General features: G+C 45.5%; 1 protein-coding gene across 2 annotated transcripts in view; it reads left to right on the top strand.

Moving 5' to 3' along the window:
* The first annotated feature begins 287 nt into the window (after positions 1 to 287).
* ABAT (4-aminobutyrate aminotransferase) overlaps positions 288 to 12,597 on the top strand; it is a 50,187-nt gene continuing 37,877 nt past the window's right edge. Inside the window, exon 1 of one of the 2 annotated variants that reach the window (XM_048320840.1) lies at positions 288 to 376. The gene's annotated coding sequence lies outside the window, so the exon portion shown is untranslated. Of the gene's footprint in view, positions 377 to 7,788; positions 7,906 to 12,597 lie in introns of those variants that run through there. The other variant, XM_048320841.1, reaches the window with a different exon arrangement.

Here is a 12,597-nt window from a genome sequence, read left to right as displayed (position 1 = left end):
TGCCCGGCCCCGCCCCTCCCGGCGGGGGCGAGCCCCGGCCGCGCTCTCCTATTGGCCGCGGCGGGCGCGGGGCCGCGGGCGGCGGCGCTGATTGGCTGCGCGGCGCAGGGCGGGCGGGGCCGGGTGGCGGCGGGGCCGGCGGGAGCGTGGCCGGCCCAGCTCAGCCCAGCCCAGCTCAGCCCGGCCCGGCCCAGCCCAGCCCGGTGCAGCCCAGCTCAGCCCGGCCCGGCTCAGCCCGGCCCGGCCCAGCCCAGCCCGGTGCAGCCCAGCTCAGCCCGGCCCAGCCCAGCCCGGCCCGGCCCAGCCCAGCCCGGTGCAGCCCAGCTCAGCCCAGCCCGGCGCGGCCGCCGCAGGACGCGCAGCCCCGCACTTCCCGGTGAGCGCCCGAACCGTGTGGGGCCGCTGCCTTCGCCGCTCGTCGCTCCCGCGCGGCAGCGGGACTCTCCGCGGGCTCCGTCTCCCGCCGCCTCCATCCCCGCAGGCGGCGGTGCCCACGTTGCCGGAGCAGCCCCGCGTCCCCCCCGCCGCTCGCTGATGCCCTTCCGCCGGGTTCCCGGCCCAGCGCACCCTGCGGGGAGCGGGGCGGCACTGGGCCGTGGCCGCGGGGCTTCTGCCGGCGGGCGGGGGTTGCGGGGGCTGGTGCCGTCCTTGCTGCTCGGGGGACCCTGCCCCGCCGGAGCTGAGCGTGGGGCTGGACCCCGGCGGGGCCCGGCGCCGTCCCCGTGGACCCTGGGGACCGCGGAGCGCAGGAGAGTTCGTCGTTCCCCGCCGTTCGGCCGCACCGGGAGGCGGGTTTGCGATGCTCTGTGCCCCGGCAGCGGCACCCCCGACGGGCGGGTGGGCCCCGGCACGGACCTGCAGCGAGAAAAGGGGGGAAAAGGGAACGCGAGGGCACAAAACCCGTGAGAAAACTGCTGCGTACCGCGGGGAGAACGGCGCTGGCTTTGCGTGGAGGGCTCCCCTGGCTGAGGTGTTGCAGGCAGCTGAGTAATGGTGTTAGTGGAGGCCTGGTGCTGCACTTCAGCTGAGGTTCAGCTGGGCTTTTCAGTTTCCTGTTCTCCGGCTGGTGCTGGTGATGCAAAACCCAAGCCAATATCTCATGCTTTGGTTTGATGCATGCTTAGCATCACTTCCCTTACCGTCATGTGTGCTTAAAGTAGCGCGGGGCTGTTCAGCCAGAGCTTTGCCTTTGCCTAGCTGGGCTTTTACCTCTGTGATTCTCCATCTCTGTTTATAAAATAGAGAAGGGAATGATATGCAAAGAAACCGAACTATTGTGGGAGGTTTCCAAGTAATTTTGTAATCAGTAATGAATGTTCAGGCTTACAAATACTGGATTTTGCCCTGCAGTTCAAAGGCACAGTTGATGGGTATGGGCTCTTAAAACTGTCTTTGCTCTTACAGTTTGAAGCAAGGAATTTGGTAAAGGTTGAAAGTCAACTGGTATAAAAGGAGGGTAATAGTAGGGTTACCTTCTGGAAGCTCTACACTAAGGAAATTACCTATTGAATCCTGTTATAATCTGGTTATTGTGTTATAAATTTAATTGGCAGTTTTTCAGTTCTTGTTGCATTGTTTTTTTATTGTAATTGTTTTTTCTGTAGTGTGAGTATTGGGCAAGTTGTGTCTGGGGGCAGTTTGTCTTCTCTGACTGGAGTTACAAATGCAGACTTAGGGGTCAGTGATTTAAATGCTGGATCACAGCTCACCATACATGTGCACAGCATATGCAAAGAAGGATAATATCTGGATTTCGTAGTGCTTCTCATCCTTAGTGTTTAAAGCACTCCTGAAACATCACTGGTCTGACTGTATGGATAGGGAAGCTGACAGAGATACAGGGAAGGAAAGCTGTTATTGCAAGTTATGTGCTGGGCAGCTTTTTGGACTGAAAATCTATGTTCAGGTCTTCTGTGTCTGCAGTCTGTGTGTGTGGTTCCTCCTGGACAACCTTAAGTGCAGAGGACAGTGATTCAGACATCTGCAGATAAATGGAGACCTGAGTCAGTGCAGTGTTATTAGACAAGGTGACCACTTGTAAAATATGTGTGGCAAAATGCAATAAAACTGTTCTATTAGTCTTTCATTAGGCCTTTAGTCTTCTGAGAAATGTCAGCCTTGGAGGCATACTGTACAGTGAGGCGTCTTGTGCATCCAGATACAAAGTAAACTCAAATAAGTGGATAAAATTGGATATTTATGCCCGGTGGCAGTAAGCAAGCACAGCATGCAAATAAACACCAAGCAAATCAGTAGGTGTCCTGCTGGCAGCTGTGCTGTCATTGGGAAAGGAGAACGTCCTAATCTGGATTTCTTCAGAAGCAGGGAGGAACTCAGATGCTTGCCAGCCATGTGTATGTGCATTCAAACCAGCTCTTGCTGCCTCTGCCAGCAGTTTGGGTGTCTCCAGGTGGTTCCCCTTGCCATGTCTGGGTGGTGTGGTGCTTAACAGCCAAGTTTGAGAGCAGTTAATCCAATGCCTTGTCTCCCTACAGGTGCAATGGGCAGCAGCCCAGCTGTAGCTGCCTGTGTGTGCAGGTGCAGCTGTACAGGCACCACTCCTGCTCTTGGTGGTGTAGAGTCTTCCTCTGGGTTTGTGCTCTGAGTGTTGGGCCTGAATTAAAACAGCTCAGGTGATGTTGTGATGTACCTCTACTACTGCTTGGCCTCATACATTCAGGGATTAATAGGTTCACAGGATTGGGAAGAGTTCACGTCTGGTCAAAGGCCAGTTGGATCTGCTTCTTGGCTTCTGAGCTTTGTTTCATGACTTCTAGGATTGAGAGTCCATTCCAGAAACACTGTTAAAATTTTTTATCAGTTTCAAGTACAAATTAAATTACCTTCCTTTCTTATCCAAATGAAAACAGCTCATGGAAGTGCCTCAGAAAAGAGGGCTGTTAGTTGCACTGTGTGTATGTGCAATATGAACAGGGTGGCATGCACTGTTGTATCTCTGTTGTAAAGAGATACAGTTATATCTTTAAATCTTACTGGATTGGCTGTATACCAAGAGCTTTAAATCAAATGGGGACTCTTTGAACTTGGATGAATCTCCTTTGTTCTTGGCTTTGCCTTTGTGAGAGGGAGCAAGTAGGAGAAAGGAATAGATCTTGAGTAATTCTCAGATTTCATGTAAGACTTTTCTCATCATTATTGGTTTCAAATACCTTTTTATTCCTCCTTGTATGTTGCAACTTGTCCATCTGTGTGCACGACTTTTGTTCAAGCAGACTTTTCCAGTAGGGCCTGTTCTTCTTTTGCAGTTCTTTTTAAGCTCTTAAGAGTTTTTCAGGCATAGTGATAAGTCTGAATCAAATAGTGAGGTGTCTTATCCCATTTGAAAAAGTAGCATAAAAGAGCTGGATTCCATCAGAAGGAAAGCAGCTGGTGCTGACGTGTAGGGAGCTGTGAAAGTACAGGTAAGTAATGCGAAAATGACACATCAGGAGCACTGAAGCTTAAAGACCAAGAATCCACCACACAGATAATTATCACTGTGGGCCCATTGCCTATGGAAGGATAGATATGCTTTAAAAGTTATGTAACAGATTTGTCTTTCCAGAGGCTGAAAACACTCTATTCTTTTTGCTGATGGATCTGCTTTCAAATTTCCCTTCTTTATGTACAGAAGATGTTGCCTTAGGGGTCAGAGCTGCTACCAACTAAAAGTAGATAATTTTCCCAGCCACTGTTCTGTGGCTTGAAAACCACTTCTGTCCCCTCTTGGTTTTCTGAATGTTGCAATCTGTTTTATCAGATCATGGTCCTGTTGCCTGAAATGACAGCTATGGTCCAGGAAAATAGAGAACGTGCAATTTTCTTAGCCATATGGTGTTTGTGCAAAAATAACAGTATTCTGGGGGTTTTCCAAAGCATGCAAAGTGTCTAAAACAGAGAATATTGTTGTAAACTATTTCTGTGGCTTTCAGGCTCTCTTCTGATCTGTGGGAGTAGGGTTCTGTACTGCATCCTTGTATTAGATTGTTTGTCTTTCCTTTGACATAATATTTTACTCTTCCTTTTCCATATTTAGCCAGTGTTAGACATTCAGCAGAAGAATGAGGTAGTAACCTTGCTTATGTGTTGCAGCTCTTGGCTGTATGGAAGAAGAAGCGTGACTCTCTTGCTGTCCAGTAAGAGGCACATCTACTTGCATCATGGAGAATAATTTCAGAGGGTATGGTTTTCTTTTTGAAAAGAAATCCCACTTTTTGCAGCGTGAAGTTCAGGGTCTCTTTTCCTAGTTTGTGAATTTGGAGTAATTTGCATTTTGTGTGTGACAGCTTCTATGGCCGTAAATTCTGCTGAGGAAATGGATGCATGTCCTAGCAAGGGCTGGACAGTCATGGAATTCTTTTATGGCACCAGCAAGGAGCTGATCTCACTAAGTGCCTTAGGGATAGCGTTGGGCACCTGCAGTGTCCAGGACACAGGTCTGCCCTAGTGATGAACGTAACTTTTATAAAATGATAAAGCTGTGCTGTCCTGGCTGATGTGAGAAAGCACTGAAGTCACTCAACTAAAAGTACTGCCTTTAGTAAGTGAATGCTGTCAGCTTGAAGAAATGTGAACTTAGTTTTTCACAATTTAACAGTTGCCCTTTGTAATGCCTTCTGCCATTATTTCAGTGAACCTCTCTCAGTTTTTATGCAGGAAATAAAGTATTTGTGTAGATGAGTGCTTGTATTGTATCAAACTCCTCCTTTGGGCTCTGGCTGAAAGGCAGTGTACTATATAACTTCTGTGGCAAGGTGCAAGGCACTTTAAAGGCAATAAAGCTTCAGACTTAGTGACTTTCCCATTTAGATTTTGTGATTTTTCCTGAAATGCAACTTGGTGTTGGCAGGTAGTGTTTACCTTCTTGTGACTCTTGTAAAAGTCTTGGCAGTTTAAACACTAACATCTAGTTCTGGTGTTTCAGGGGGATGTACTGCAGCTTGCTGAAGAATTCATGTAAAAAGTCAGTATGTCTCAAATGCACTCCAGGTGACAGGATGAAGTGCCAAACTTACTGCTTTAGCTGTGTAGCTGTAATTCCGAGAGTAGAAAAAACTTCTAAACCTGTCTCCAGCTTTCCCTTATCTCAAACATTTTAAAATATTCCTTATTCCAGAAGGAATTTCCCTTGCTGTCTCCAAACGAAGTTCAGTTTTAATTTTACAAATGAATATACATTGCTTTGCAGCTGTTGTACCCATATATAATTCTGTTTTACTTAGGAATTTTTTAGCAATGTCCTCAAAATGCCTGAAGTTTGAAACCTGGTATAGTTCCAGTACCTTGAAAATTGGCTGGATAACAGAAAAAATTGCCCAAAGAAATTGGGCAATCCTTACCTGGCACGTGCTTGGGGCTAGTGCATTGGAATACACTAGTCCAATTTAACCCTGGCCTGCTTGGGATATGACAACATGCCTTTTCTAAGGTGTGGGCAGCTGCTGGGAACCCACACGAGGGTGACTGTTCTGGGAGTGCATCCCTGAGATGTCTTCCCAAGCAGAAAGCTGTTCCTTTGCCTCAGGAGGGGACTGCTGTTGCGGGAGAAACCTGTGTGTGCTTCCTTTGGTTTATAGTGCTTTTGTATTCTGTGTTGACTCCCTTAGGGTGCTTTTTGCTGGGTCAGTGGAGAGGTTTGGATTCAGGTTGCCGCGTCAGAGTCTGTTCCCCACAGACCGTGCTGCTGTCCCAGCTGTATGGGCTGTGTTGGGGAGCATGGATGATCCTGGAGTCAGGATCAGCGCGTCTCTCGCCCATTTCCTGTCATCTCTTCTGCCATGTGCACGTCACGAGCACCCGATTTCCTCTCCTGGAGTCTTTCAGCCTGCCCGCAGTGTCAGTGTGATGTGCTCTCTATTTCCACTGCTCTTCCCACACAGCTTCCCAGCCCTTGTGTTCATGGTGTCTCAGATCTGTTTTAAGAGCTCTTAGTCCTACCTGTGAGCTCTAAAAACAAATGCTTCTACCTGGAAGACCATTACTGCTCTGCAGGAGGCACAGCAGAACATCCGCTGTCCTGCTGGGTGAAGGAGCTGCTCGTGTGGAAAGGGAAGCTGGCAGGGGGACGGGGTGAGCTGAGGGAAGCAGTGGGAGAGGTGCTGCCCTGCCCATGGTGTCAGTGGACAGCTCAACCTGGAGTACTGTGGGTGGAATGTTTACAGGAAATGTGTCAATGTGTTACCCAAGAGCGCGGATTGCCAGTACGAGGTTTTCTTTCTAGTTGTTTGTTGGGGTATTGGGTTTTATTCAGGGCTTTTTTTTTTTTTTTCCCTCCCCTTGTAACTTTGGTTTCATCACTGGTTTCTCACAGAACGGAACAGTGGGTGTTAGGAAAACACATAAATTAGTGATGATGTTTTCATGGTGTCCTATTTTTGCTGTTTGGCTCAATTTTAAAGCATCCAGATTCCATCTGTAAGCCTTGCACTGGGCAAAGCACAGGGCAGCAAGTTCCTCATGGAAATTTCTTCCCCAGTGCTGGCTGATTTCATGCTGGGTTCATTGCCTGTGCTCTCAATGTTAAATCACCTCTTCCTCTTTCCTCCCTAGCAAATGAACAATCCTACAGATTTTTTTTTTCACAAGACATGTCACCTCTTGTCCTTCCAGGCCTCTTCCTTTCTGAATAAGGTAGGGCAAGAATACAGGCTTCAGAAGCCACTGAGGAAAACAGGAAAAAAAATCAGTTTGCAGGGAAAGGAAAGAATAATATCCCTCATTTGTATTTGTAACTCATCAGGCTCAATGTTGATTAAAGACTTTGAACATCACCACAGCATGCCAATTTTGGCTTCCTCTTTCAGTGAAAGATGAAGTTTGCAGAGGTTCTTGGCAGCATCTCTTGACAGCAAACACAACTGAAATAAACTCATATGTTTTTAATTGGTCTGGCAATAATACAGAAAAGTACTTAAGTGACATAAATATCATGAAGATTAAGTATTTTAAATAAACTTGATGCAGTAATATTTTCTGTTTGTATTATGTTTCCTCCCAATTTGTCTGTCAGTCCTTCTCAAATAATGGGAACCAGCCCTCTTGTTCTTCTCTGTTAACTCTCTTTCCACATCTGTCATGAATTACACATTTTTTGCAAGGTGCTTGCTTCATATTGATGTTGTGATGTTCACCAAAAAAAATTAGGGCACTGGGAGCAGGATGGAGGTAGTAAGTTTGTATTGAAGCATTTTTAACAGCTCTCACTGTATATATCTGATCATATAAATGATTGCCTTGGTGGGAATTAGAGAACATGACAGGTAGAAAAGCTGTTAGAAACCAAACCAAACTGCTCTGGACAGATTTCAGGCATGATGCTTCCTTCACAGCAACAGGCCAGAGGGTAATCCTGCCACAGGGTGCTGTGGGCAGGTTACAAGCTGTGACTTCTCCATCCTTAACAGCTGCATCACTTCAGGCAAAGCTGAGCACACTGACACTGATAGGCCCCCATGGCAGGTGTGAGGGATGGGATTTACCTCTACATGGACTGAGCTGCAGGTGTGAGGGATGGGATTTACCTCTACATGGACTGAGCTGCAGGTGTGAGGGATGGGATTTACCTCTACATGGACTGAGCTGCAGCTGTGAGGGATGGGATTTACCCAGTATGGACTGAGCTGCAGGTGGGAGGGGTGGGATTTACCTGTATGGACTGAGCTGCAGGTGGGAGGGATGGGATTTACCCAGTATGGACTGAGCTGCCATTCACTGTCGTGTTCTCCCCTCTCAGTTCCAGTATAAAGCAAGCCTTGTTTTTTGCTCCACAGCTATTGCTGCAATGCAGCTTCCTGGAGAGAGAAATAGGATTACACAATCAGAGTGTGCTGGTGGAGGTAGGAAAGCAGAGGATGAGCTGGGCTCAGATGAACTCCACATTCCTTGTTTGCAGGGCGGTTTTACCAGGTAATGGATATACAGGGGAGCAAATCTTCTTTTGTTCCGTGCTTTGGGCAGTGGGTGTTGGAAGGGGCTGCTGGAGCATGATGCTTCTGCCTTGGCTGTTGTGAAAAGCAGCTGAAGCAAAACATAGAAAGGGCTGGTTAGTGTTACAAGGGGAGGGAGTAGAGGCAAGTGGAGACAATGGCAAGCGGTACTAGGGGCTGGATTCATGTTATGGGGCCTTTGACTGGGGAGGACTTTACTGATTGCAGCAACAGTCTGTGCATTGCAGTAACTATGACTGACAAATCTTGTGCTTGTCTTCCTCCAATAATTAAATCCAAAATGCCAGTTCCTTTTAGCAGTAACAGGAGACTGCTTGCCTAATTTCTTACCAGTAACTTTTTTTCCCCTTTGCCAAGAAGGTGATTGGAAAACACGTCTTGTTAGTAACGTAGGCTGTAGGATTCCTGCTGTTCATTTATTCATTAAAATTGGACCCTTACGTGATTGTGTATCAGTTTAGAGTTCGTTGTTTCACTTCTCTGTAGATTTTGGTGTAGTGGGACTTGGTTCAACCAAAATGGTGGGACTGACTATGGACATGGGTTCCATGGGTAGGTGATGTTTCAACAGGGAGTCAAGCGTGGTGGCTCCTCAGGGTGGACTTCTTGTTCCTCACACTGCATGAATGTTTCCTTTCACTGGTGTACCTGGTTTGCTCTGAGCCGAACTTGTGACTCCACTGGACACCAAGAAGGGTTTGGTGATTTTTCTTTGCCAAATTAGGAATCTCTCTGGTGTGGATTGGAGACTGAGTGATGGGAGCAGGTGACAGGAGAGCTAAAACAAAGTGGGGTTCTTCAGAAAAGAAGCTCAGAAGGTGCTACTACCCCACAAACCCAAGGCTGTTTGCATCATTTCAGAATGCAACACTTGCATAAAGCATCTTTTTTTCCCCAGAAAATATACAGAGAAAATTAGTTTCTGGGAGTGATCTGATAAATGATAGGAAATGGCTCACAGCTTCACTTTTGTTGTTCCAAATGGAAAAGAGAGAGGAGAAAGGAACTGCTTGTTATATCTGGTCAAAATCCACACTCAGCCTTGCATAACTGATTCTCTGCTCTGTCTGGTGAGCAAGATTAACAGGCTTGCAGCCACATTCCTCTCATCTTGCGAAACTCCAACCTCTGAATATCTTTTATGTACTGTCACTAGTTAACAGCAAAGAGGGAAAAGGGGCAGCTTAAGATGATACTGACACTCACAAAGCATGTGATGTATCTTCTATGAAGAATTACCTGATTACTGATAAATCCTGCAATTGCATCCATTTGGTGAAACCCTGATTTTATGAAGGAGAAGGGAAATTTGCTGTTGTTCTTTCTCTGAGCTTCTATGACAGTGCCCTCTTGAGAGAGAGAGGTTAAGTACCAGTGAGGGCAGAACTCAGAAGGGAACCACTTGCTGTTCCATTGTTGTGATGCTGCTTACTTTTATAAGCTACCCTTAGGAAGATAAACGTCTCACACAAAAGGTTTTTGTTAAATAAATAAGTTGTTTAACCTAACTGCTAGCTCATTATTCCATACTGATTGTACTCATCCTGGAGTAGTTATCCTGGGTTTGTTTTCCCATGTTTATGCAGCCTCTCTTAACATCACAGTTATAAAAGGCATCCTTCATCAGTTTCTTGGTTCCAGGATCCTCTTCTCTGACCCCAGTGAGTAAGCTGGACATGCTCAACTTGTATTAGAACTTCTATAAAGATTTTTCCAAATTTAGAAGTTTTCCTAAAACTGGTCAACACTTTTTAACTACCAAAATGTGGTGCATAAAATCTCCACATGGAGGTACCAGACTGAAGAGCAGAGCCCAGTTTCTTGTGTGGCAGTCAGTGTTACCATGAGAGTTAAGAGTGCAGTAGAGATGTACCTCGATGAGCCTTTACCAGTGACTTTAGCCATTAGCACACTTAGTAAGGTCCAATTTATCTCCTCAATTTGTATCCAGGTGTTTAGTACCTGTGTGAAATGCTGTGATGCAGCAGATTCATTAGTTTGGTTAAACAGGCAATATATAAGGAGTAAATAAGCACAGTTTATGCAGGAGCCTTGTGGATTTTTCCCTAGTGGGTAACTTTCAGGTTTTGATCACCAGAGAGTCTTCCAGTTCCCAATTTTTCTACCTTGCCTTTAACTCAGCAGAGTACTTTGGCTCATTCACAACTCTAGTTTTGTGAATGGGTGCAGTGAAGTAAAAGAGACTACTTGAGAAACATGTATCTTGCTGAATCAGATTGGCACTAGTTTCTTTCTCCATCTGGAGCCCAAAAATAATATTCTAAACATATCAGGGAATTTAGTAACAGAGTCTTTTTAACACTGTGTGCATATCTATGTTTCCTGAACTGTTTTGAAAACTCCCCAACTGCTGTTCCTTTTTACCTGTTGCCTGAATAAACAGGAAATAATAGGACTTTAAATAGTAGAATTTCATGGTAATTGTGCTTAATTCCTCTGTTCCTTTCTCTCTGAATGTGAAGTTCTCTTGTTTAATGGGAATTAAAGCAGTTGGCATCTGAAGAACAGAGGGGGGGTGATCCTCCTGTCCCCGGGTCAGTGTGAGTTACAGTAGTTACTGATTAATGAGTAATGCAGGTGCAGTTCAGGTGTGCCCTGCACATGTGCAACCTCTGACTTTTTCAGGCTCAATATCTGCCCACCAAATGAAATCCCTGCAGTTAGTGGTACTGATTGTGCTGAATTCCACTCTGTTCACGAGCCTTTTAACTTCTTTCACAAAAGAAAAACTGCCTGCCTCTGTACACGGAGTGTAAAGTTACTGGATGTGCTAGGCAAGGAAGCAGCCTTCTGGCCAGCCACAGGTTGGAAAGCTGCAGTGTGCTTGCTTTCCCACAAAGCTAAGCAATCCCATTTGTCCTTTTATTTTGTTTTGCCCTTCATGGTAATCTTCTTTGACTAAATAAGATCTTTATCCTACTGTCTGCAAATTGTTTGCTCAGATTTCTGTAATTAACTTGGGGTCAACATTTATATAGTCTTACTTTGTTTCCTTCCAACTGCATTGAAATACTTCTTAATATATTTTAAGGTGAACCTAGTGATTACTGCTCACAATACCTAAAAGTTGATATGACACTCCAGCTTGTGCTTTATTCCTTCTCCAAACACAACAAGCCCTTAAGAGAGGCGTTGGTTTCCCTCTTCATGCAGGTTTGGGGTCCTGAGACCCTGCTGCTGAGTCTTGTGGCAACTGTGTTTTTTGAAGGAGGACTAGGACTTGGTGCTTCTGGAGGAATTTGCCATCATTTGCAGTGAAATGCATTGATATCATAGTAAACCTTACAATATTTTCCATAAAAACAAAATATCTTTGATACTAACCATGTGCTTTTACTTGGTGTTGTGGCCTGGCCAGAATCTGATCCCCATTTTGCCTTGTATTATCATCTTGTATGTCAGAAGAATGTTTGTAGCATTGATACAGAGAAATACATTAACAGTTGGTTCTACTGAAGCTGGAGATTACTTTTCAACGGTGAAGGATTGTGTAATGAGTGAGTCTTCCTTTGACAACTGCAAATCAGAGCGGAACGTGAACTTACTGCAGGTGGTTGGCCACATCCTTTCCAATGACACACTGTTCAAATAGGTTTCATTACCACCGTTCTCTTCATTAAATCAAATGCAAGTCCATGGGGTTTTTGTTACAGCTCCCACTTTTGTGAACTGCACATTTTTAATACATATTAAAAAAAGTTTTAGTAGTTATAGTTGCTTCAAATCACTGACATGGGACTTCTAAGTTTTTTGCCCTGCAACAGGATTTATATGGTCATTGTCATCCTCTTTGTGCATCCAACCTGCCAGGCAGGGTCATTGTGGGTATGGAGGGATGAAAGCAGCCGTACAGAACAACAAGAATGTAGGCTCTACCCAGGAAGTGGTAGTTTGGTATTAATCAGCCATTTGATGCAAGGGTTAAAGCAAAAAAAATCCACGATAAATAAAAGTCCACAATGGAATTATTGTCTCTCTGCAGGATGGGTTTCCAAGCAGTTTGACACAACGTGACTCAGCACGATGGGGCACGGTGCTGACTGGAGTCCCTAGATGATGCTGCCATATAACTTGGCAGCACTTGGCAGCACGAAGTACTTTTTGTCCAGCATGATTTTGTTTAATGAGTTTAGCCTCACATTATCCAAGGCAACACGCAGCAGAGGCACAAGAACCTCAGTCTTCCTTAGGAGCTGTAATCCTGATTATTCACTGAATAAGTGTCGTAATGAATCACTGACACAAGGAATTGCTCTTGAATTCAGTGTTTTGTACAGGGCGAGTGTAAGCACCTACAGCTTTTCTCAGTCCTTCCCCCTCTGCTTTGTCATGTGTCCCTGCATTAACCATCTGTCTGAATAGTATTATGGCACTTTCTGTGGTAGATTATCTGGTTAACAGGTTCAGTTAAAAGCCAGCAGTTTGTTCTAATGACTGGTAAACAGGACAGGCCAGCTTAAATGTGTTGTTTACAGTCTGTGTATGTAATTAATAACAGATTTTAAATTATGAAGAAGGTGGGGGATCAGTTTTGGTTCTTATTTTGGATCAAATCAACTGCTTGTTGTGGGATCTGTCTTACAAATAGCTGCAGTCTGGGCTCCTTTCTTGGCAGCTGCTCACAGTACTC

Source organism: Corvus hawaiiensis, chromosome 16 (assembly GCF_020740725.1).
Source record: "Corvus hawaiiensis isolate bCorHaw1 chromosome 16, bCorHaw1.pri.cur, whole genome shotgun sequence".
Lineage (NCBI taxonomy): Eukaryota > Metazoa > Chordata > Aves > Passeriformes > Corvidae > Corvus > Corvus hawaiiensis.
Note: the sequence above shows the minus strand (reverse complement) of the source record. Positions and strands in the feature narration are given on the sequence as shown.